General features: G+C 43.1%; 1 long non-coding RNA gene across 1 annotated transcript in view; it reads left to right on the forward strand.

Annotated features, from left to right (window-relative positions):
- The window catches only part of LOC138453342 (uncharacterized), a 2,021,223-nt gene that overhangs the window by 1,119,991 nt on the left and 876,218 nt on the right, over window positions 1–25,014 (forward strand). The window contains exon 4 of the long non-coding RNA XR_011260405.1: window positions 3,626–3,706. This is a non-coding gene — a long non-coding RNA (uncharacterized lncRNA). The remainder of the gene's footprint in view (window positions 1–3,625; window positions 3,707–25,014) is intronic.

Consider the following 25,014-nt stretch of genomic DNA (forward strand, 5'->3'; position numbering starts at 1 on the left):
TTGAAACTGAGAGCGGCACGGCCCCCATGTGTCCTGGAGCATCTACGTGAATTGCCTCTTTCATAGCATGCTCTCTGACTTTTTGAATTGCCTCTCTCAAAGTATACCACTTTGTTTCCTCACTAAGCCAATCTGTGGTAATGGGGTATTTACGGTTACATGCTTGGGCTGCTAGGTGCAACAAAGACACCTGTGCATCTTGACCATTGTCATCAGGGGCCGGCCCTGCCCTTAGGACCTCCTGTACATTGGTGTCAGTTGACAAGGGTAGAAAACGCGGTGAGTCAGTGGAATCTACCAACAACCCTGCAGCGCCCCCATCTAGCAATCTCACCATCCATGTCAATAAAGGTTCCCCTGATTTTTGCCTCAAATGGGTAATAATTTCCCCAACCTCCTGCTGGGTGTAATCCTCCAGCGTGGTTAAATCCACCTCTCCGCCTGCAGGATTCTGCCGGTGGGGTCCGGCTCTCCGCCTTCTAACAGGCTTAGATGCCACTGTTTTCTGCTTAATATCCATCGTGGGGTTGGACTCATTTGCGGAACTACTCTCTGGACTGGTGGAGTCAAAAACATCACCATCCCACTTATCCGGGTCCCAGTCCACACCGGCGGTAGTGATTACAGCTGCCACCTTTCTTTTGTTGACCCCTCCCCGTCTTTTCCTATACTTATACCGGGCTACTCTAACTGCTGCCCTCTCAGCCACAGCCTGATATGTGTCAGCCTTATCTTTAAAAAGTTTCATTTGAATCTGCTGCATTAACGCAGTCTGCCTTTCTGCAGCCAGCTCTCTTTCTAATCGCAAAACCTCCTTTTTCATTTCCAAATTCCTTTGATGTATTTTCCTATAAGCAAAAGAACCCAACCCCGCCTACCTAATGCAGCGCTTCTCTGCCACGTTCCACTGGAACTTGTTGCAAGCACACCATTACATCAGACGGATCAGCATCTCCCAATCCCTGATCCCATGTTTCACTTAGCCCTGCACCGCATGCCCACGCCTGGGCCAATTTTTCATATGGACTCTTAGTCCAGCCTGGAATGATAACATCAGAACATTCACCGCCAGCGGTAGCGCTCTTTTTTCCTGAACAAACTACTCATTACTGCAAACAAAACCAAACCTCTTTATATCTATATTTTTTTTTCTTTCCACACTGCAATCACTCCCACAAGCATGCACACACCGGCAAAGGAAAAAAAAAAACAGCTTAACACAGTTCAACACTCACTGCCAAATTACTTTCGCTTGCAAGGTAACCGAAACCTATCTACGTTCAAACAGATTCTTGAATATTTGGAACAAGTCATCACAAATATCCTGTTTGTGACGCCAAAAATGTATTGCTCTCCCAAAGTGCACGGACAGTCATAAATCACCAGTACAATTATGGAGCCAATACTTTGAACGCAGGAAGACGCAATAACTTGCAACCACACACTCTTAGAAAATAATGAGCACTTATACGGCTATTTATTCAACGCTTAGGTGCAACCAGTGATAACATCGAAATAAATCACAGAAGAAACAAAGAATTCAAAAGAAAATACATCAACGTGAGCGTTACTGGATTCCTCATCTCGCCAGAAGCGGCTGGAAGACCCCGATAACAGCCAGGCTGAGAGCACAACAGCCCACAGGTATGCCGGACGAAAGCGTCCCCCTCCGGCTGAAGTCTCACCTGTTTGCTCAGGAGTTCCGCATATATGCACCCTTCAAAAAGGGGTGGCGATTTCTCGAACCTTCTGGCAATGCACTTGTGCATTGATGACCACCGTTGGTTGCCAGCTGGGTCAACCGACAGTACCCTCAAGGAGCAAAGTGCCTCCCTCCTCTAAAAACAAGCACCACAGAAAAAAGTCCTATAGCTCATAACAAGACATAACAAAGTTAGCTTTCCCAGCAGAAATGTCCTTGACTGCATACCAGATTTGGAAAGCATGTTTTCTTCAGCATCGTGAATCTAACTCTCAGCAAAATGAGTGCAGCTTTTCACTGCGGCATTAAGTAAATATCCATCATGGCTCCGAGCGCTCCCAGAATGCACTGCACACCAGTGCCATGTTTTAGCTCAAGCATAACATGGTGTTAGAGAGGCAGACGATTTCTGGGGTAGAGAGGAAGGTTGCAACTGGTGTGGAAGACCAGATTGTAACACCCAGAGAGGGGAGGAAGGTTGCTGGGCTTGCTGTAAGACCTGGAGTTGAACGACAGATTGCAAGACACAGAGAAGAAGGCTTCTGGCCTGGCGTAAAGACCTCTAATGGAAGAATGGATTGCAAGACCCAAAGAGGAGGGGAATATTGCTGGGCAGATTCTAAGACCTGGAGTGGATTGCTGCATTTTGTAACTCTTGCAGAAGAGAGGGTGATTGTAAGAACCAGATAAGAGAGACTTATCATAAAACCTGATGACCTCAGAGAAAGAAATCTGGTGACCAGAAATACAGAAAAGAAAGGAGACTGATGTGGACACCAGCCACAAGGTGAATAGAGACCTAGCCACAACTCTAGTCAAGAAAAGGGCAGAGAAAGCAAAGACATGAGGGAACGATGGAGAAGGTGAAGATGAATGCTCTGACCAAGAGGAAGGCAGAGTTGGAACACACAGAGGCTCTGACAAGAGAAAGAAAGGACAGAGGCTGAACAGAGAGAAGGAGGAAGTACCCCAAGTGTGGCAGAGAATGAAAGGGTAGTAACCCTGGACTAGGAGACATAGAAGGTAACAAGTACGAGGGGGTGAAAGTAAAAGACCCCCATGGGCACTAACATGGGAAGAAAGAACATACAATGTCCTTCTGAAGTGTTGGGTAACACTATAACAAACTCCACTCATCCTGACATCTTGCATTAAAAGTATAAACTTGATCATACTTATTGCATTGTTTGTTACAACTTGTGACACCTCTTTGATGGATTTACTGCATCCAAACCATCACAAGTGGAGAAGACTGGGCCAGGGAGTAGAAGAGTGGAGGAGGGGGGTAGAAGGGTGGAGGAGGTAGGTAGAAGAGTGGAGGAGGGGAGTGGAAAAGTTGAGGAGGAAGTAGAGGTGCGTAGGAAGAAGGATCAACACCGAAGACTAGAAAGTGATATCAAAGAGTGTAGGGGAGTGAGAGAAGTAGAGGGACAAGCAATACGAGGGAAGGGATACAGGACTGGGTGGAGATTAATGAAGGAGAGTAGCAATGAATAGGAGTGGGAGAGGAGAGGATAAACACAATAGATGCCAACCAAGAGACTGTAAATCACAATTCATGTGTCCCTATAGAAGACTAACAACTGGATAGAGTAGGGGCAGTTGGAAAATCCCACAGTGAATTTAAATAGCCAGCATTTTGATTAACATCTCTAGTTTAAGACAACTTGTAGAGAGTAGGGCTCAATATTCTATAGCACTCACCTTGGGTTAAGAATGCCTGGGTTAGAGAGGAGGTTCTCAAGATGAGAGAGTGAGGGAGAGCCCCAGAGTCATTGAAGACTCATTGAACCGCATCAGAGAGTTTGAGTGATTCTTGTGCCATCTATGACACCCATCTGATACTATTTTCCAAAAGGCACTTTGATCTGTTAAGAGGATATTCAAATCATTTTCCTCTGCATTTTTTTTTTGTCTTTGCAGTTATCAGTGGCTGATATTTAGAACTCCGGTAGCAGATAGTAGAACCTTTGTTCCTCTCCGGGAGACATTGGAAAGCCTTCAGTAAGTTACGTTTTGTGATTCTACACTCTTTGTTAAACCAAAATCCCCTCTCCACTGTATTCCATCTATTAGTGGTGCAGATTCTGGTGACATGCATAGCTGTAACTTTAATTATATCCACATAGAAATCCACTAAGGCTTGTCAACTGGGACTTTATATTATATATTTCTTCTTAAGTATAGGACTAAGGAGCTGCATATAGCTGGAATACTTGCTGAGTGGTTGAGAATTTCCCATTTGATCCTCCAACTGTTATCATTTAGAATACCACCGTTATCTTATGATGGTGATGTTATTAGTTCTGCAGGTATACCCCTCTTTAATGTCAAGTTAACATGTTTATGCTCACTGCAAATGTGCTGTTCTTTTAAGAAGTCATGCATGCAATACCTCCCAGCAGAATCTACCGGAACATAGTCCAGGTGAACCCACAAAAAGAGAAGCAAGTTTCAATGCGTTCTGATATTATCAGCATAGGGACACAGTCTTTAATTCATTGGTACTGCCAGATCTTCGTTTATCAAGCACACCAAGCATCTCGTTAAGGGTCTCGAAATATTATTGTGTTCATATCTCTCAGAACTATTTTGATCAGAAGTCTTGAATGCTTAAAACCGATGCATGAAAGAGAGAGGTTGGCCAGTCAACTATTTGGTCAGTTCTAGTATTTGGTAAGAAAACGACAGCTAAAATGTGAAAAGTATTGATTGGATCCAGATGGAGTTAAATTGTATGATTATTTGTGGGTTCACTTCTCAGAAACATTCTCCAACATTTCTCATATTGAATGGCAAACTATAAAATGAGACAAGTCATAGGAGGGATGTTTTCTTTTGCACAGCTTTTAAAGATGATGCTCTGAGTTTATGAAGAGAAGGATAGATCTGGGAGTCGGGGGACATCAAAGAGCTTGGTGCACCTTCTGCACACGGCTGTTATCTCTGCCTATGCCTACACCACCGTTAGCTGTGCACAAAGGCCTAGTGTGCTGCGATCCGGAAGACCAGATGAAACTTGCACTCGTCACTTAATTTATGAGAATAATGATCAATCTCAAAGCTAAATGATCAATATTTCTTAGAGCCAACTTGTGCAAAACGGAAAGGAGGCTGAAATACCTTGGCTGAGACGTTTTCATCAAATGTTATCTAAAGTTCAGGTCTCTAGTTTGTCAGTCTGTGTCAACAGAATGGATTTGCTTATGACAAAAACAATTCTCTGCGAGCTTGTGAGCATTCTTTGTACATAGAGGTTAACCTTAGAGCTGACTAAACCACTAAACATGGCTACAACAGCTGTCTCGTTCCCCAAAGGGCTCCAGGAGTATTTGACTCAACGTTTATTTTTAACAGACTTTATACCACAAGGATCTGTTTTAGCTGCTAGTTCCTAAATGCAAGGTGGCCTAAATCGTTTGGCTAGGAAGACAAAACAGACCAGAAGGTGTACCCTTTTCAATCCAGGTGTTCCAGAAAGTCATCTGCATGTTTTTGACCTTTTTGTCAAATATGTAAGAGATTGAGTAAAGCTGTGTGATATCTGGTGTTGAGAAAACAAGACTTGAGAAAATGGTATCCAACTATGGGCCTAATTCACAGAGAGTTTCCCTATGGGATTGTGCCATTATTTATTTATTTATTTTAGTTAATATACTTGAAGCCGAATGGCCTTGTATATAGAACACAATACATAGTACATAATGAATACAATACACAGAACAATGACAAAATGCATAGGGTCACATATAGCTGTAGATTAATTAAAATATGTCTGCTCTATGCAAAAAATACCAATAAATAATCAGAATTAGCAACTTAACAGTTTTAAAATAGAAGCACATTTCCAATAAAAGTCACCATATGAAATATTAAGTTATGGTCATTTCCTGCCATAAAAGTCGACCAATGAAATGAGAAGGCATTTCGAGTGGTTTAAAGTATTATCATAGCATTTTAGATAGCCTGTTCTAAGTTGCTGGAAGCTCTCTCATTGCGCCATTATAAAACGCGTCTGTGAATCAGGCCCTATATGTCTACTCGGGGCGTTAGATGAGGATGATTTTTTGGGCCTTGTTTACATTCCTTTTAAGAGCAAAAGAACTGAACACATGTACAGAATAACTAGTAGGCACAGTACAGCTTTTAATTGCACAAAGAAGCACATACACAGTTTAAATAAGTATTTATTTATCGAATTAAGCTACACCTTTGTTTGTATAGTCATAGAAGCTTTAACAGCAGTTTAGAGGTATTTGTTTGAGTGGACTTATGTATATGTGTATTTATATGATTTGCTTGTATGGATGAACTTTTAATTGTCAGAAATACATCTTTTTGATTGGATTGACTGCCAGCTGCAGACCTCAAGGACACATTGAACAAGATTCGCCTATTTCCCTCCGGAATTTTAATGTCATTAACCTAGGCCACCAAACCGTCACTTGGTCGGGCAGGCTGATCCTTAACAGGAGTGGAAAAAAGTCATATCCAGGTTTAAAGACTGAATGTAACGCATTCAGATAGCTTTAACAGTCCTGATGTTGTAATTACCAACTAGCCTGGCTGTTTGCTAAGTAACTATTTCCAACAGTTCAACTTTAAAGGTGGAAGCAGTTGAACTCAACTGCTATTTCTTGGGTGACAGAGGGTGAATACAGCCAATCCGCAGCATCCAGATCTTCCTTATTTGTTGAGATAAATCACATACAAGAGCCATATCCAGCCCTGGCAGTGCCTCTCAATTGGCCATGATGTCCTGTGTATAGCCGCGACATGGTTTGCGTACTTATCTTGATGGGAATCTCGCTTAGTGGAATTCGGCAAGTGTGCAATGAGTGGACCCATAAGAGTTGTGTTTGGAATTTTGGTCCTTGTCATATGGAGAGGAACAGGGCAGACACAGGGAAATATCAGCTCTTGGTGAAATAGCCAGATGGTAGAGAAAGCCCGTATGGATACTGCTCATCAGATAAAGGTCAGAGAGGGGCATGTAGGAAATCTCCTGCAATGAGTCCACATCAGCAAGCTACAGCAGAAGGGGTACTTTAAAAAAAACAAATTTGAGATTTTACGATTTATAGGTGCATAAGCTGCCAATGCAATGCATTCATTCGTAAAAAGGCAACATGCTATACAAATGAGTACTCATTCAAACGGTTAATACCTGCAAGGCCTGGGCCATGTCACGCAAAAACATCCACGATTCACTAATAGAAAGGTGATTGACTTTGCCTGTTTAGATATAGGTTATTTCCAAATTTTAAAAAAGTGCAAGCTAAAAAGAGTATTATCCAACCTCCAAAATACAATAGCAGTTCAAGAAGAATTAGATAAATAAAAGTTGACTTACTATGCCCAACGGGACATAACAACAGGAGCCAGAGTAGCACACATAGACAGTCAAACGATGAGTCTGGGATGACAAGAGACATTACTACTAGTGAAGAGTTCAACGTACAGGTATAGAGGAGGAGCCGACATCTTTTATTGATAGACTCCTTATGCCCACAGAGGTAGCAGCAGTTCATGCCCTTGCCACCATGGCCATATTTTCAGTTCAACATTCCATTCCACAATGAGTGACTTTGCGACAGCTGAACCACAAATTAGCAATTCGTTTTGAACCATATATTGATTATTATTTGTTGTTCCATGATGTGTCTGTATTCTCTTTAAGACCTCCTCGCATAAATTCTTCACTTTAGAGCGTTTGACAAATATGTACTGATTTCCTGCATTTCGGTAGCGACACATCCAGCTCTCACATTTCTCCATCAGTTGTTCTCTTTGCTATGTGTATACTGACTGCAGGCTCATACAAGCACTCCACTTTGCTGCGTATAAATTGTGCCAGCAATCTATTGATATGTCTGTATGCAGCTCAGCCTCAGTCTTCACGAGGCTCATACGTTTGATCAATCCTTTCACTGTTCAAGTGGATCACCTGGCCTCCATGAAGACCATCAAAATCTGGCTGTTCCCACCTGCATCCTAATCCCCCATGCATCCCCCACATACACTAGCAGAAACCCACTGACAGACCCCCACCCACCTGTCTGCCATTCAGCTACCTTCCTCATTTATCTTCTGAGCTCTGTCCCCACACACTCCCGCCTAAGCCACCGCCCCCCATGTCCAGAGTAGTCAGTAGGGCATCCAGTAACTTGCACATGATACAAATTCTGTGAGTAGGCCGGGTATTGCACTCAAACGGGTTCTGAGGGTGGGCAATGTATCACACGTAAACACACCTTCAGGTCAAGCAATTGGATCAATTTGGAGGAGATAATTAGTTGCATTTGAATCATTTGTATTTGGGAACATGATGTAACTCTAATGCATATGAGGGTGGGCGTTGCTCCTGCAACTAGACATTTAAGGTGGGAATTTCCTCGCACTTGAAGGACCTGGCAATGGGCGTTGCATCACTCTAAGATCCACACAGAGGGCATTGCACTTAAATCGTATGTGACATTAAGCAATGCTCTTTTATTTATTTTTATTTATAACATTTATGTTAACGCCCAGACCGTGGGGTATCAACACATTTAGTACAATTATCAGTGTTAGGAGGTATATTTGAAACAAGCATTAGTCATATTTGTCAAAATGCTAAGTGTTTACAAACTTTGTGAAGGTGGAGTATGAGTGTTCATTTCTAATGGTGGCTGGTGGTGAGTTCCAGAGAACAGGTGCTGTACAAGAAAAGCTAATGCCTCCTGCTCTTTTCTTCTTGAAGTGAGGGGTGAGCACTGAAATGCCGGATCTGGATCTTAGTGCGCGCATTGGGTGTTTTTAATGTAGAGGGGAGCCTCATTATAAATGCACCGGTGGTAAGGTCGATATGAGCTCTGATCAGTAGCCAGTGGTCCTCTCGTCTGGTAGCTGAGATGTGGTCAAATCGTTGTAGGCTTAGAGTGGTGCGCAAGGCTTTGTTTTGCAGAAGTTGTAGTTTTACCAGGTTAGATGCTGAGATGCCCATAAGTAGAACGTTGTAGTAGTCCAATTTAGTAAGGAGAAGTGCTCTTGCGACCATGAGGCAGTTGTTGGGAGTGATAAATTGACTGCTGTTAGGCAGAATCATATGCAGTACCCTTTGGGAACTCCACACGCAATTAAGAATACATGTGTAAGTACAAATTCACCTTTGGTACAAGCATGTACTACACAGTAAAGTGGTAGTGATGGCTGAGCAGCCAGACTTATCTCAAGAGTAAAGTGAGTAGTATCAGAAGTTACACAAATGACAGCAATTACTATGGTTCAAACAAACACTGATTCAAGGTTTCAGAGTAAAAGAATATACATTTATTTACACCATCAGTTATAAAACAGTTCACTAGTATAAAGCAGCAGAAAATCACAATCTTAATACACTACAATAACCCCCAATCAATTCTGGACATGTTAAGCTCAAAATGGAGTGTGAGCAAAATCGTACTCCAGCAATTTAACAGGGAGGAAAAGACAAGGTTATCCAAAATCAACATACCGCATATTGATTCCGGTTAATTCTATTCAAATATTGCTTTGTCTTTGAAGATCAATCAGTATTTTAGTGTTCCTGTTGTCCTTTTCCTTAAAATATCTTCTAACAGAAGATGTTCTGTTGTTTTCCAAGTGACTATCAACTTTATTTGGTTTCCATGGAATGCAACTAGTTTTAAAATTAATGTTTCTTGGCTGGAAAAAATAGGTCAAGAAACAAAGTTCACGTGTATCCCTATGCACGGAATACTTAAAAAATAAGAAAACTGGAGTAACTGGACCAAGGTAAATCAGAGAAAACTACTATACTTTGGGGTCCGGAGATGTATATCTTGTTTAGGCTCCGTTCCTCAGAGTCGATACATAGTCCCTCCTTGTAGTTTTTGGGGAAGGGATCAATTTGTGGCCTGACTTTTGGACCTTATTTGTCAGTTTCCAGGTGTCAGGACACAAAGAAAAAAGCCTACCGGTTTCAGTGGAAAAGAATTATTTGAACCACTTTCATCATGGCTAATGCAGATCAACATTTAGTAGTGTGTGATCGGATTCCTTTTGTGTTGAGATGAATCTAGGTTGTCAATGGGAGGCCCACCCCTTTAAAGATGGATTATCCCATGTGCAATGGTCCTAGATCAACACACACATGGATATGGATATTTTTCTTCTCCAATGTCGTGCTTTCAGAAGTGCATTCTTTGGGAACCTCTGGCAAAGCTGTCCAAAACGCACTTTCTCAAGAATCCCTTTTCGTATTCGCTCTGCCTTCGCACGGTTGAGCAGACACTTGCCAGGCTAGCCGCGCAGAACCAAAATCAACAACATCAACAAGTGATAGGCAGGGCAATCTAGAAAAGGCTTACTACAACTAGGATTCAAGTCAATAGGCCTGGGCCAATGTTAATGGTTCAGAGTCTTTGCAGAGGATCACACAGTTCAGAGTAGTTCGTGGTTAAGTCTTTGCCAAGAGTTCAAAACGAAGTTGGTCGGAGGAAAAGTTACTCAAAGGAGAAGAGAAGGAAAGCCTTCAGAGAGGCGAAAGATTTCAAACACTTTCACTGCGGTCGGACGGAACGAACGACAGGATTTGAACAGTACCTTAAATGAAGAAGAATGCTGTAGCTGAGGCAGTTGTTCCAGGCTTTTTCTGCAGGCTCACGGTTCCTGAGGTGACTGTTGTGGTGACAAGAAGGAGGAAGACTGGAGGGTCCTGCACTGCCAAGGGAAGAAGCCAGCAGCAGAGCAAAGCGTTGAATAATAGGTGTGCTCCTTAAAACGCAAACAGGTTCCGTTCTCCTGGCTATCCGGTTCACTGCAGCGATGCACAGCAAATTCGACCAGGAGAGGGAGGCCGTCGTCTGGTGTTTGGCAAGCTGGTTGGTCCCACCAAGCTCAAGGGAAGAAAATTCCTTGCAGATCCTCTCTGTCGTTGGAGTTTCGGGCGATTCGGACCTACAGCAGGGCTTCACTGGGATGTCCAGTAGTTGCAGCAGTCGTCTTCCTTCAGCTCCTTGTTGGTTCTCTCGTTCTGCCTTCCAAGTCCCAGAGACCTGCTTTTAAGCATTTTTCCGTCATTCACACAGCCTGGCTGTCAATCACACAGCAGGGTGTCTGTCCTGGCAGGACTGCCACCAAGCCAATCCAACTAGAGTGTGACTTGGCTCTCCAAGGAGACCCTGTGCAGGGGGCCTCAAACCACTCCCTCACATCCTGTCTACCCAGACACTCAGACACCTAAGGAGGGCTTCTGTCCAGAGGCCTGCCAAAGGACGGCGAACAAAGGAACCAAACCTGGTTTGGCATGCAGAGTAAAACACGAGAAAGACCTTCATAATAAGAAACGGCAAAAAAACCTGACCAGAACCAAATAAAAATAAATGGGGTCCAGCGGGTTAGAGTTTGAGGCTACCACCATAGCCTCTAACATTACTGAGGCTATTTTCATAGCGTGCAATAGCCAAATCTTAGAGAAAGGGGAACATAAAAATGTCCCATTAGAATCAGACAAAAAGGGATAACTATTAACCCTTCCAGTAATCTATTGGAAGATAGGTTGTACTGGGTCTGTACATTTAAAAAGACTAGTAAAGTCAATGGCAACTTTACATGTTCTGGGAGACAGTAGTCAGTCTCAGAAAATTGAGTTTAGAGTGGGAAGTCTAAAAAGACAACCCTGTGTCACTGCACTAAAGGTGCTGTGTGACACACAGTAAAAGATGATGCCTATGGAGTGGGTGAGACTCCATAGTCCATAAGCAAAAAATGTACAACACACAGAAACACACATTTAAGAGTCTGAAAAAAGGTTCACACTCTTACCAGGTGAAAAAATAAATCCTAGAAATTCAGCAAAGCTGCTGAGGGACTCAATAGTTAAGAGGAATTAGCCATTCTGGAGAATTCTCCCTAACATCTGCTAAGGGAAATGAACCTAGACATGTAGGCAGTGGCAGGCGCTAAAGCATTTATATGCCAGGACATGGTTAGCTCTGCTTCGAGATGGACACCCAAGGTTTTATCCTGTTTCAGGACTGGGATGTTAGTCCCATCAATGCAGATGGTGGCAACGGAAGTATCAAGGTTTTTGAAAGGGTGGGGTGAGCCAACAATGAGGAGCTCAGTTTCTTCATCATGTATGCAGAGGTTGTGGGTGGCCATTGTGAGGTATCTGAGGGCATCCTTACATCTTTCCTCAATATATCCTCCTCCCGGGTGGCCAGGGGAAGGTCGTTGCTTTCAATTGCTGACCATGGGGGTGGATATGTGAGGGAGTATCACCTGGGTGGAGGAGACTTGGGGAGTGGGGATGAGGCACCCTTGGGTGGGACGCGGTATCCCCCATTTCCCTTTTGTAAGGAGTCCAATGTAACCCAGGCTTTAATAGGGTATTACCAATCTCTTCCCTATTTTTCTAGGAAGCACTCCCCCAATGCACACCACTCTGGTACTGAGATGAGGAAGAGACAACCCAGAGTCAAACTTCCTCTCTTTATTGACACAGACATACACAAACCACTCTGCGACTGGGCTGAGGAAGACGGATGGCGAGTACCAAGACTGTTATGCAGTAAAGGAACATTGACTGCACCTGGGGCCCAGGTGGTGGTATAAATGGCCTGCTCCGGTGATGCTAATGAGATTGAAATTATTATTATTATTATTATTATTATTATTATTATTATTATTATTATTATTATTATTACCTGGAAGTTTGCTTGGGAGTTTGCCTGGGAGATTGCCCGAGAGATTGCCTGTGGAACGCTTTCAGGAGAAGCCATAGCTGAGACCAGGGAGACGCATCCCTGAAGCGCCCAGAAGCTGCAGAGTCATTGCAGCAGAAGCAAATTGTGGTGGGAGCCTTTGAGAGATCTCAGAGAGCATAGCTGGTCTGTAGTCTTCCTGGAGTCAGAGAGACTCCTTCACCGTACAACCGAGGTGGCGGAGATCCTGGAACAGAGGCACACCAAGCCAGAAGCAGTGACAGCCACAGAGAGCCTGCCGACATGAAGTGCAGCACCTGGAGACAGCATACCCAGGGAGTCAAAGAAGCCTGAATGACTCTGGGACGTTGTGGGGTGAACTGTGTGGTTTTTGCTGATCAAACCACTTGAGAGTGAGTGAAGGACTGGAGAGGCAGTATGAATGCCGGTTCAGTATTGAATTAAAAACTTTTAACAGTATGATAAGCAAAAGGCTGAGAAAACTGAATGAAAGGGTTTTCCTGTGACTACCGAACTGTGAATAAGACGAAATTGAAAATGCCAAGAGAGGGCCAAGAAAAATAGAAGTTTAGAACTTGTGAAAATGCCTGTGAGCAGGATGAAAATTCCCAACAGGAGAGTGAAATGGGAATTTGGTGATAATGAAATTAATGAGATGAAACCTTGTGTTTTGATTCCTGAACCGAAAGAAAACATGTGTGAATGAATACCCATTGGATTGGAAGCAGTTGGTGATATTCCATGACACAAAGGAACTGTGAATTTTGTAAACTGAATAAAACAAGCATTGACAAGTGCCATAGGACTATAAAGAACTGTGTGTATTGAAAGAATAAGCAGTGGTAAAAGCTTTGAGAACATCTGAAAGTATAACAAGTGAAAGGTGGCAGACCAAGTACTGACAAAGCTCCAAGAGGAAACATCCAATACCAGCGTGAAGCTGAAACAGTGGCAGTGTAACTGTGAAGACGAAGCAAGTAAGGTTTTTTGGTTGCGTGACCTGTAAGGGGTGGACTGTGTGGTCCGACAACTATACTTGAGTCAAGGAGAACTTGGGCGTGCTGAAATTAAGGAGCAAACTTTGTGATATTGTGAAATTGATGAAAGGCAATTCCGCCAGAAAAGCTGGACAGTGTCCCAAGGAATTGTGTTGTTTTGGAACAGTTAAAGACTTGAAAGCTTGGGGAAGGGAACCCCTCTATTTAATAAAGTGAACTATGCTGAATCTTGGGGAAGGGAAAACCCATTTTCCAACCAAAAGCTGGAAGAAGCTCTGAACCTTCATTTGAACACTTCTTATTTTGATGCTGACATCCCTACACATTATATTCAAGTAGTAGTAGTTGTGAAGGCAAGTATAGGTTATGGACACAGACAGACATTTGCTTTGGACTTCCTGACACAGACTATCATTAGTTTCAGTTAGATAGGGAAATCCCACCTTAGAATAAGGCAGGTTAGGCCTTTTTCAATCCTTCTTTTTATTTTAATAAAGGTTTGTGACCCAATCTTTACTCAGTTTTCTGTGTCTGTTTCTGGATGCCTTCACACCATCGAGTTTGGAATATTGCTATACACTTTATTTATTGTGGCAGTGTCACAGAAGCAATCGCCTGTGAGAGGGATGAAGTTAGTGTAGGTGATCCCTAGAGCATCAAGGAGGTCAAACAGAGGCTTGGTGTATGTGTTCTAAAGCATAGGTGATAGGCAACAGCCTTGTGGGACACTTTGCGGAGCAAGGATGGGGTTAGCGGCTGCATTTCAAATGAATACTCTAGTAGTGCATTCACTGAGGCAAGATTTGATCAATGTTGTGCCTGGGGTGAAAAATGGAAGTGACGACTGAGATGATGACAGAGGGTGTCGTGGTCTACAAGGTTGAATGCTGATTAGAGGTCTAATAGGAGGAGGATGGCTAAGTTAAGTGAGTCACAACTATTATTCATTTGGATTTTCAAGTCAAAAAGGGCTGTTTCAGTGCTATGTTTTGGGCAGAAGCCAGATTGTCTTATTCCGAGCAGGTGGTTTTTCTCAAGGAACTGTTGAACTTTTCTGTAGGATAGGCGAGCCAATATTTTGTGCAGAAAGCAGACTGTAGTAATGGGGTGGTAATTTGAGGGAATGGCTTTATCTAGGGAGGGCTTTTTTAGGAGTGGTGTGATCCAAGTTGCTTTTATGCTAGTAGGGACATCATTAGACAGGAAGGATGCGTTGGCAAAGTCGGTGATAATGGGTGTCAGGGTAGGTGCACAAAGCTTCACTATGTGTGCGGGGAGGTATCACCCTTACAATTGGAGGGTTTTAGCGGTAGGATGGTAGCTAGGACCTTCTTTTGTGTGACTTGGGTGAACATGAAGGGTGAGATAAAGGGCATATGCACTGTTTGTGGGGGCCCAGGTACACCCTGCTTGGGGGCTTTGGCTTCAAGAGTAGCTTTTTTATTCTGATTTTATCACAAAGTGTCTCAATTTTGTGTGAGAGGGAAACTTGTTTAGTAGTACACCAGGCTTAAGTCTGAGCGGATCGGAGAGCTTATGGTAATGGGGGTTCGAGTTCTCTCAGGGAACTCTTTGGTATTGGAACTCGCATTGGAGATACTATCATTGTAGGAATTTGATTTGCAGGTCACTACCCCTTTCTTATGTGAATTGGAGGTGATGGTGAGAGAATTGCAGTTGCTTGTGGAGGGGTTATTTTTGCCAGGTGTTCAAGAGCTCTTGTGTACCTTCATTGGGTAAAAAACAGCTGTTGTTTGGTTTGTAGGGTTTGGAGGTTTTGGCTTTGATTGGAGAATGCAGGTCCATGGTGTGAAGGAGGCAGGCGTAGTAATGGCTGGCCAGGTCTTGGAGATTCTTGTTGCTGGGCAGAGTGCATGTGTTAAGCAATGCCAGGAGTGTGGGCTTACATGCCTCATCTGTCAGTTTATGGGTGTTACGGACCAGTACTGGGCTAAGTGCTGGTGAATGAGCTGTAGGTGGTTTGGTGAGGGAGAGACTGAACTGTATGAGGAAGTGGTCTGACCACCGTACTGTACTAATGGAAGAGATATCAATGGTGGCATTAGCTGACATGAGTAGAAACAGGGGGGGCTTTGAGCCTTCTTTTTTGTTGGAGGGGGGCCTGACTCAAAAAGGCTAATATTATAGGAAGAAGAAAGAAGAGTCATAGGCTACCCCTAATCTAACCATATGAAAAGGTAGGCTGAGAGGGAGCAGGTAGCCAGTGTATAAATGCTGGCGAAAAAAGAGGAAAGGAGCTGAGGAGATTGCAGCAAAAACAACAATTTATTTGCACACTTTTAAAACAGTGGGTCTAAACACAAAACCTATTTGAGGGTTTTCTTGAGTCGAACCTCAACACAACATTGAAATTGTTTTTAAACATCACAGTATGGAATAGGTGGAGGTTAGTAACATATTAAGTGAAAAAAGAGGTTTGCATTACTACTTTGAACATATAGTAGTATTGGTTGCCGACACATGAATATGTTTCCAGTCCGGGATAGAAATGCGACTTCACTTGAGCGTAGTGGTGTAGTTTAGTGAAGGGTCCGGACTTTCATCAGGACGAGGTTTTAAGGGTTGGGTTTCTGGAAAAGGATAGGAAAGTTTAGAATAGTGTTTAGAAACAAGGGGGGGGGGAAGAACCTCTAAACCTGCGGGGTCGGAGCCTACCTTGTGCAACATGAACGGTCAGATTGAATAATCTTTTGAAGGAGGCCTGCGTAAAGAGCTAGGCGGAACACTGTAGCTGGAGTCTACAGGGAAAATGGATAACAACAAGTTATCTAAGTGCAAAGAATTCCACAGGATGGCAACCATATAATAGAATTTGAAGGGTTACCTTAATCAAAAAAGGAAATACAGGTATGAGGCTGTAAGGCGGAGGCACTGGTATGCCGTGTCCGAACGTTGATGGCACTGAAAAAATGGGGACAAAATTAATTAAGGTGCTCAGCCGAAAACAATTAAAAAGTGCGCGGTTAAATGTCTACAGTGGGATGTTATCAAGACTAGCGCATAGGTGGACGGTGTAGTAAGGCCGTCTGTGAGGGATGAAAAATGGCGCTTGTTAATGGAAAGCTAGGGGGAATTCTATGTCCTAGTAAAAGGCAGAGGAACACAATTAGTGAGGCCTAGGGCTGTACAAACTTACCAACTAAAGCTGGGCTACAGGGAACAGTAGCGCTTCTGTTCGTGAGGCGGGAGCAGTGCACGAAAAGTGAGCTGTCTCCGACTGGGGTAGCTAGGAAAAGCTATTAGGTGCGCATGCGCGTAATAGGGCCGCGCGGGACGTAAGTGGGTCAAGGAACACGGATAGTGAGGCCGTAAAAACTTACCAACTAAAGCTGGGCTACAGGGAACAGTAGCGCTTCTGTTCGTGAGCCGGGAGCGGTGCACGAAAAGTGAGCTGTCTCCGACTGGGGTAGCTAGGAAAAGCTATTAGGTGCGCATGCGCGTATTAGGGCCGCAGTGAAACTGATCGCGCGCATGTGCAGTAGGTGATGCTAGTCAGCGGAGCATGCGCGATGGAATGAATCGCTAAAGAAGAGTAAGTGTTATTGGGCTAAAGGTATATCAGGTATTGTTGTTGATTCTCGCACGTGGATGTCAGTAACAAATGGTGAGATAGGGAGCTACAGCATTGATTCGTGTAGGATGTGCGAAATATTATAATGAAAACAAATTAATTAAATTTATAGACAACAATCAGGGACATTATAAGAGAGACTCTTAATGTTTTGGCACGGAATATGTTGCTTAAGGGCACAAGTCATGTCATTGTACAAAAGGGCAAGTGCAAGGTAAAAAAAAAACCATTATTTAGAGAAGCTACAGCAATGAATCATGTAGGTGCAGTTCGAAGCATTATAAAGAAGGCAAATTAATTAAATTGATAGACAACAGTGAGAGATATTATAAGAGAGACTCTTAATGTTTTGGCAAAAAATATGTTGCAAAAAGGCACTAGTTATGTCATCGTACAAAAGAGTAAGTGCAAGGTCTAGACGTTATTCTTGATAACAAAAACAGCAGAGGCATTATTTGCAATTGTAGTGCTGACCTGTTTTTAGTAACACATGGTTGGATAATCTAGGTGATTGCTACTATGACCTATAGGACACTGGAAGGGGAGGACTGGTAGGTTATTTGAAGAATAGGTTCCATTCGATGGCCACGTTAAGGCCTTGCTTGACTGAATTCAGGCGATATATCCACTGTTGCTCCAATTTCCGTAGGGCCAAGTCTCTGTCTCCTCCTCTAAAAGGGTTCTTGGCTGTTTGCAGAATGAACCAAAAAATATCATTGTGTGTGTGTTTCTTTTCTTGGAAATGTGATACCATTGGTTTATCTTGAATGCCATTCCTGATACATGAGCGATGCTCACAAATGCGTTGTCGTATCTCTCGTTTACTTTTGCCAATATAGAAAAGTTTGCATGGGCACTGTATGGCGTACACGGTCCATTTGCTTTTGCAATTTGTGAAAGTGTTGAACAGCCAGGGTTTGCCGTTCAGTTCAATGGATTTCATGTCTTTTGTTAAGCAACATATGGAGCAGGATCCGCATCTGAAGTGACCTTTTACCGGGGGTAGGTTCCATAGGGTATTTTGTCTTTCAACAGTTGTTTCAGTATATGTGTGGACCAGTCTGTCTTTTAAATTCTTGCTTCTCTTGAAGGCAAAGCGAGGTTTGAGAGGTTTGAAGGTCTCAGTGTGCAAGATGTTCCAATGACGTAAGATGCTTTTCTTGATTTGGTTACTTAGTGGAGTGAAGGTTGTGACACAGGTTATTTTTTCCGTATTAGTTTCACGGGGAGTTGGTGTGAGACAGGATTCTCTACTTCTATTTTTCGCTTTTTTCTTTGCCTGGCGAATAATATGGCTTGGGTATCCTCTTTCTTTTAAACGCAGTGAGAGATCTTTGCTTGTTGTGTCGTAGTCTTCTCCGGTTGTGCAGTTGCGCCTAAGGCGTAAGAATTGGCCTAGGGGTAGATTGTCTTTGAGTGCTGCTGGGTGAAAGCTTTGGAATTCCAACAGTGTATTTTTTGCCGAAGGTTTGCGATAGAGAGTGGTAGCTAGGGTATTGGTAGATGTTTTATACACTCTGAGGTCTAGAAAAGGAATTGAGGTTGTATCTGACTGTATCGTGAATTGGATACATGAGTCTTTTCCGTTCAGCCAGATGAAGAATTCTTGCAGATCTGTTTCGCTACCTTTCCACGTCATAAATACGTCGTCAATGTAGCGAACCCAAAACCCTATTTGGTCTTTGAAAGGGTTATTGATGTTATATATTGATTTGTCTTCAAAAAAATCCATGAAGAGGTTCGCTACATCAGGTGCAAAGGTTGCTCCCATTGATGTGCCGTGGCATTGTTGGTAGAAAGTTTTCTCGTAGACAAAGTAGTTTTCCGTGAGGGCAAGTCGAATGCATTCGAGTAGGAAGGCGGTTGAAGGCTCCATATTGTTTCTGCGATTCAGGTAATTCGCTAGGACATCTATACATTCGCACTGAGGAATACTGGTGTATAAAGATTCGACATCCAAAGTGACCAAGAGGTCATTGTGTCCTACGGAGAGGGTATCTAGTTTCTTTATGGTTGACGTTGTATCTTGTACATAGGAGCGCATTTGTCCAATAAAAGGTCTTAAGAAGTGATCAATGTAGATGGAAAGTGGTTCTAGAATCGATCCTATTCCAGCTACTATCGGTCGGCCTGGTGGGTTGGTGGCGTCCTTATGGATTTTTGGTAACAGGTAGAAAGCTGGTAAGATTGGGTTTCGGTTTATCAGAAAGAGTTTTTCGTCATCGTCGATCCAGCCTTCTTGCCAGGCATGGCACATCAGGCTCTCTATTTCGGCGAGCAGTCTAGTAGTGGGGTCGGTGGTAATCTGTCTGTAAAATTTTGTATTTCTCAGGTGTTTCTGGACTTCTGTATTGTACAGTGTTTTGGCCCAGAGAACTATGCCTCCACCTTTGTCGGCGGGTTTGATAAGGAATTCCAGATTGTTCTCGAGGTTGTTGAGTGCCAAACGTTCTTTTTTATCTAGATTATCTGGGTATCTGATTTTTTTGTCAAAAAGTTGGTTTACTTCCAGAAGGATACGATTTTCATAGGCCAAGATTTCAGGGCACACCATGTGGGATAGTGGCGTTAAGGTGGAGGGTGGTCTCAGACCAGTGGAGTTGGAAGGGATTTGCTCGGGTTTATTCATGAAAAAGTATTTAAGCCTGATGGTTCGGAAGAATTTTCGTAATTCGACTTCGGTTTGAAATCTGTTTGCTGGTGTTGTAGGAACGAAGCTGAGGCCTTTGCTGAGGACGCTGATCTCTTCATGGGAGGGTGTATATTGGCTTAAGTTGAAGATGGGTATTACCAAGTGTGGTTCCCTGGTGACATCCATTGGCGTGTTCTCATTGGGTGCTGGGGGTACTGTCGCGGTCGTCCTCTTTGACCACGTCCTTGAAAACCCTGTTGTTGGTTGGGGGTCGATGTTACTGAGGAGGCTGAGCCTGTGTCGCTACCAGATCCACTGCTGTTAGAGCTATTTGAAAAACTGACAAATTTATTTTGTGGTCTGCGTGGGTTACGCTTGTTCTGCAGGATGTTCTGGTTAGCTTGGTTGTAAAAACCTGGTACGAGGTATGGGTATGTCTTGTCCTCTTTGTAATTTTTTATATCATTCTGTAGTTTCCATATTTTTTTGTCAATTGTAAATTTTTCAAATTTCTTGATTTCTTCCTCTATTTTTTCCAGATGGGTTTTGGTGTCTGGTATGACGTTTTCAGTTTTGATTTTTTCTTCTAGAACTCGAAGTTCTTCTGTTTGGCTCTTAGTTTCTTCCTCCGCAGTTTCTATGACTAGAATCACCCAGTCGCGGGAACATTTATTACCTACACCACTGAATTTTTTCATAAACCTAGGATTGTCTAGAAATACACGTGGAATATTTCTGACTTGAAGGCCTTCAGGGATAACTCCTGCTTTAAGATATTCGAGCATCAGGTGTCCGTGAGATTCTGTCCTTACAAGCTTTTTCTTTTTTGCGAATAGAGTATCGAGATCATTGGTGGATGGATCTTGAACTGGAATAACTGTCGGTGCTTTATTTCCGAGCAGTGATGGTGTGGTTAACAGTTTTTTGTATGTATCATCCGAAAAGACGGTGATATTTACATTTTCCATTTAATGGAGGAGAGGGGTGATTAAAGCCCAACAACCAAAGGGTTGTCCGTGGATAAGTAGAAACAGGGGGGGCTTTGAGCCTTCTTTTTTGTTGGAGGGGGGCCTGACTCAAAAAGGCTAATATTATAGGAAGAAGAAAGAAGAGTCATAGGCTACCCCTAATCTAACCATATGAAAAGGTAGGCTGAGAGGGAGCAGGTAGCCAGTGTATAAATGCTGGCGAAAAAAGAGGAAAGGAGCTGAGGAGATTGCAGCAAAAACAACAATTTATTTGCACACTTTTAAAACAATGGGTCTAAACACAAAACCTATTTGAGGGTTTTCTTGAGTCGAACCTCAACACAACATTGAAATTGTTTTTAAACATCACAGTATGGAATAGGTGGAGGTTAGTAACATATTAAGTGAAAAAAGAGGTTTGCATTACTACTTTGAACATATAGTAGTATTGGTTGCCGACACATGAATATGTTTCCAGTCCGGGATAGAAATGCGACTTCACTTGAGCGTAGTGGTGTAGTTTAGTGAAGGGTCCGGACTTTCATCAGGACGAGGTTTTAAGGGTTGGGTTTCTGGAAAAGGATAGGAAAGTTTAGAATAGTGTTTAGAAACAAGGGGGGGGGGAAGAACCTCTAAACCTGCGGGGTCGGAGCCTACCTTGTGCAACATGAACGGTCAGATTGAATAATCTTTTGAAGGAGGCCTGCGTAAAGAGCTAGGCGGAACACTGTAGCTGGAGTCTACAGGGAAAATGGATAACAACAAGTTATCTAAGTGCAAAGAATTCCACAGGATGGCAACCATATAATAGAATTTGAAGGGTTACCTTAATCAAAAAAGGAAATACAGGTATGAGGCTGTAAGGCGGAGGCACTGGTATGCCGTGTCCGAACGTTGATGGCACTGAAAAAATGGTGACAAAATTAATTAAGATGCTCAGCCGAAAACAATTAAAAAGTGCGCGGTTAAATGTCTACAGTGGGATGTTATCAAGACTAGCGCATAGGTGGACGGTGTAGTAAGGCCGTCCGTGAGGGATGAAAAATGGCGCTTGTTAATGGAAAGCTAGGGGGAATTCTATGTCCTAGTAAAAGGCCGAGGAACACAATTAGTGAGGCCTAGGGCTGTACAAACTTACCAACTAAAGCTGGGCTACAGGGAACAGTAGCGCTTCTGTTCGTGAGGTGGGAGCAGTGCACGAAAAGTGAGCTGTCTCCGACTGGGGTAGCTAGGAAAAGCTATTAGGTGCGCATGCGCGTAATAGGGCCGCGCGGGACGTACGTGGGTCAAGGAACACGGATAGTGAGGCCGTAAAAACTTACCAACTAAAGCTGGGCTACAGGGAACAGTAGCGCTTCTGTTCGTGAGCCGGGAGCGGTGCACGAAAAGTGAGCTGTCTCCGACTGGGGTAGCTAGGAAAAGCTATTAGGTGCGCATGCGCATATTAGGGCCGCAGTGAAACTGATCGCGCGCATGTGCAGTAGGTGATGCTAGTCAGCGGAGCATGCGCGATGGAATGAATCGCTAAAGAAGAGTAAGTGTTATTGGGCTAAAGGTATATCAGGTATTGTTGTTGATTCTCGCACGTGGATGTAAGTAACAAATGGTGAGATAGGGAGCTACAGCATTGATTCGTGTAGGATGTGCGAAATATTATAATGAAAACAAATTAATTAAATTTATAGACAACAATCAGGGACATTATAAGAGAGACTCTTAATGTTTTGGCACGGAATATGTTGCTTAAGGGCACAAGTCATGTCATTGTGATTCTAGTCATAGAAACTGCGGAGGAAGAAACTAAGAGCCAAACAGAAGAACTTCGAGTTCTAGAAAAAAAAATCAAAACTGAAAACGTCATACCAGACACCAAAACCCATCTGGAAAAAATAGAGGAAGAAATTAAGAAATTTGAAAAATGTACAATTGACAAAAAAATATGGAAACTACAGAATGATATAAAAAATTACAAAGAGGACAAGACATACCCATACCTCGTACCAGGTTTTTACAACCAAGCTAACCAGAACATCCTGCAGAACAAGCGTAACCCACGCAGACCACAAAAGAAATTTGTCAGTTTTTCAAATAGCTCTAACAGCAGTGGATGTGGTAGCGACACAGGCTCAGCCTCCTCAGTAACATCGACCCCCAACCAACAACAGGGTTTTCAAGGACGTGGTCAAAGAGGACGACCGCGACAGTACCCCCAGCACCCAATGAGAACACGCCAATGGATGTCACCAGGGAACCACACTTGGTAATACCCATCTTCAACTTAAGCCAATATACACCCTCCCATGAAGAGATCAGCGTCCTCAGCAAAGGCCTCAGCTTCGTTCCTACAACACCAGCAAACAGATTTCAAACCGAAGTCGAATTACGAAAATTCTTCCGAACCATCAGGCTTAAATACTTTTTCATGAATAAACCCGAGCAAATCCCTTCCAACTCCACTGGTCTGAGACCACCCTCCACCTTTACGCCACTATCCCACATGGTGTGCCCTGAAATCTTGGCCTATGAAAATCGTATCCTTCTGGAAGTAAACCAACTTTTTGACAAAAAAATCAGATACCCAGATAATCTAGATAAAAAAGAACGTTTGGCACTCAACAACCTCGAGAACAATCTGGAATTCCTTATCAAACCCGCCGACAAAGGTGGAGGCATAGTTCTCTGGGCCAAAACACTGTACAATACAGAAGTCCAGAAACACCTGAGAAATACAAAATTTTACAGACAGATTACCACCGACCCCACTACTAGACTGCTCGCCGAAATAGAGAGCCTGATGTGCCATGCCTGGCCAGAAGGCTGGATCGACGATGACGAAAAACTCTTTCTGATAAACCGAAACCCAATCTTACCAGCTTTCTACCTGTTACCAAAAATCCATAAGGACGCCACCAACCCACCAGGCCGACCGATAGTAGCTGGAATAGGATCGATTCTAGAACCACTTTCCATCTACATTGATCACTTCTTAAGACCTTTTATTGGACAAATGCGCTCCTATGTACAAGATACAACGTCAACCATAAAGAAACTAGATACCCTCTTCGTAGGACACAATGACCTCTTGGTCACTTTGGATGTCGAATCTTTATACACCAGTATTCCTCAGCGCGAATGTATAGATGTCCTAGCGACTTACCTGAATCGCAGAACCAATATGGAGCCTCCAACCGCCTTCCTACTTGAATGCATTCGACTTGCCCTCACGGAAAACTACTTTGTCTACGAGAAAACTTTCTACCAACAATGCCACGGCACATCAATGGGAGCAACCTTTGCACCTGATGTAGCGAACCTCTTCATGGATTTTTTTGAAGACAAATCAATATATAACATCAATAACCCTTTCAAAGACCAAATAGGGTTTTGGGTTCGCTACATTGACGACGTATTTATGACGTGGAAAGGTAGCGAAACAGATCTGCAAGAATTCTTCATCTGGCTAAACGGAAAAGACTCATGTATCCAATTCACGATACAGTCAGATACAACCTCAATTCCTTTTCTAGACCTCAGAGTGTATAAAACATCTACCAATACCCTAGCTACCACTCTCTATCGCAAACCTTCGGCAAAAAATACACTGTTGGAATTCCAAAGCTTTCACCCAGCAGCACTCAAAGACAATCTACCCCTAGGCCAATTCTTACGCCTTAGGCGCAACTGCACAACCCGAGAAGACTACGACACAACAAGCAAAGATCTCTCGCTGCGTTTAAAAGAAAGAGGATACCCAAGCCATATTATTCGCCAGGCAAAGAAAAAAGCGAAAAATAGAAGTAGAGAATCCTGTCTCACACCGACTCCCCGTGAAACCAATACGGAAAAAATAACCTGTGTCACAACCTTCACTCCACTAAGTAACCAAATCAAGAAAAGCATCTTACGTCATTGGAACATCTTGCACACTGAGACCTTCAAACCTCTCAAACCTCGCTTTGCCTTCAAGAGAAGCAAGAATTTAAAAGACAGACTGGTCCACACATATACTGAAACAACTGTTGAAAGACAAAATACCCTATGGAACCTACCCCCGGTAAAAGGTCACTTCAGATGCGGATCCTGCTCCATATGTTGCTTAACAAAAGACATGAAATCCATTGAACTGAACGGCAAACCCTGGCTGTTCAACACTTTCACAAATTGCAAAAGCAAATGGACCGTGTACGCCATACAGTGCCCATGCAAACTTTTCTATATTGGCAAAAGTAAACGAGAGATACGACAACGCATTTGTGAGCATCGCTCATGTATCAGGAATGGCATTCAAGATAAACCAATGGTATCACATTTCCAAGAAAAGAAACACACACACAATGATATTTTTTGGTTCATTCTGCAAACAGCCAAGAACCCTTTTAGAGGAGGAGACAGAGACTTGGCCCTACGGAAATT

Source organism: Ambystoma mexicanum, chromosome 4p (genome assembly GCF_040938575.1).
Source record: "Ambystoma mexicanum isolate Mex_15411 chromosome 4p, UKY_AmexF1_1, whole genome shotgun sequence".
NCBI classification, from domain to species: Eukaryota; Metazoa; Chordata; class Amphibia; order Caudata; family Ambystomatidae; genus Ambystoma; species Ambystoma mexicanum.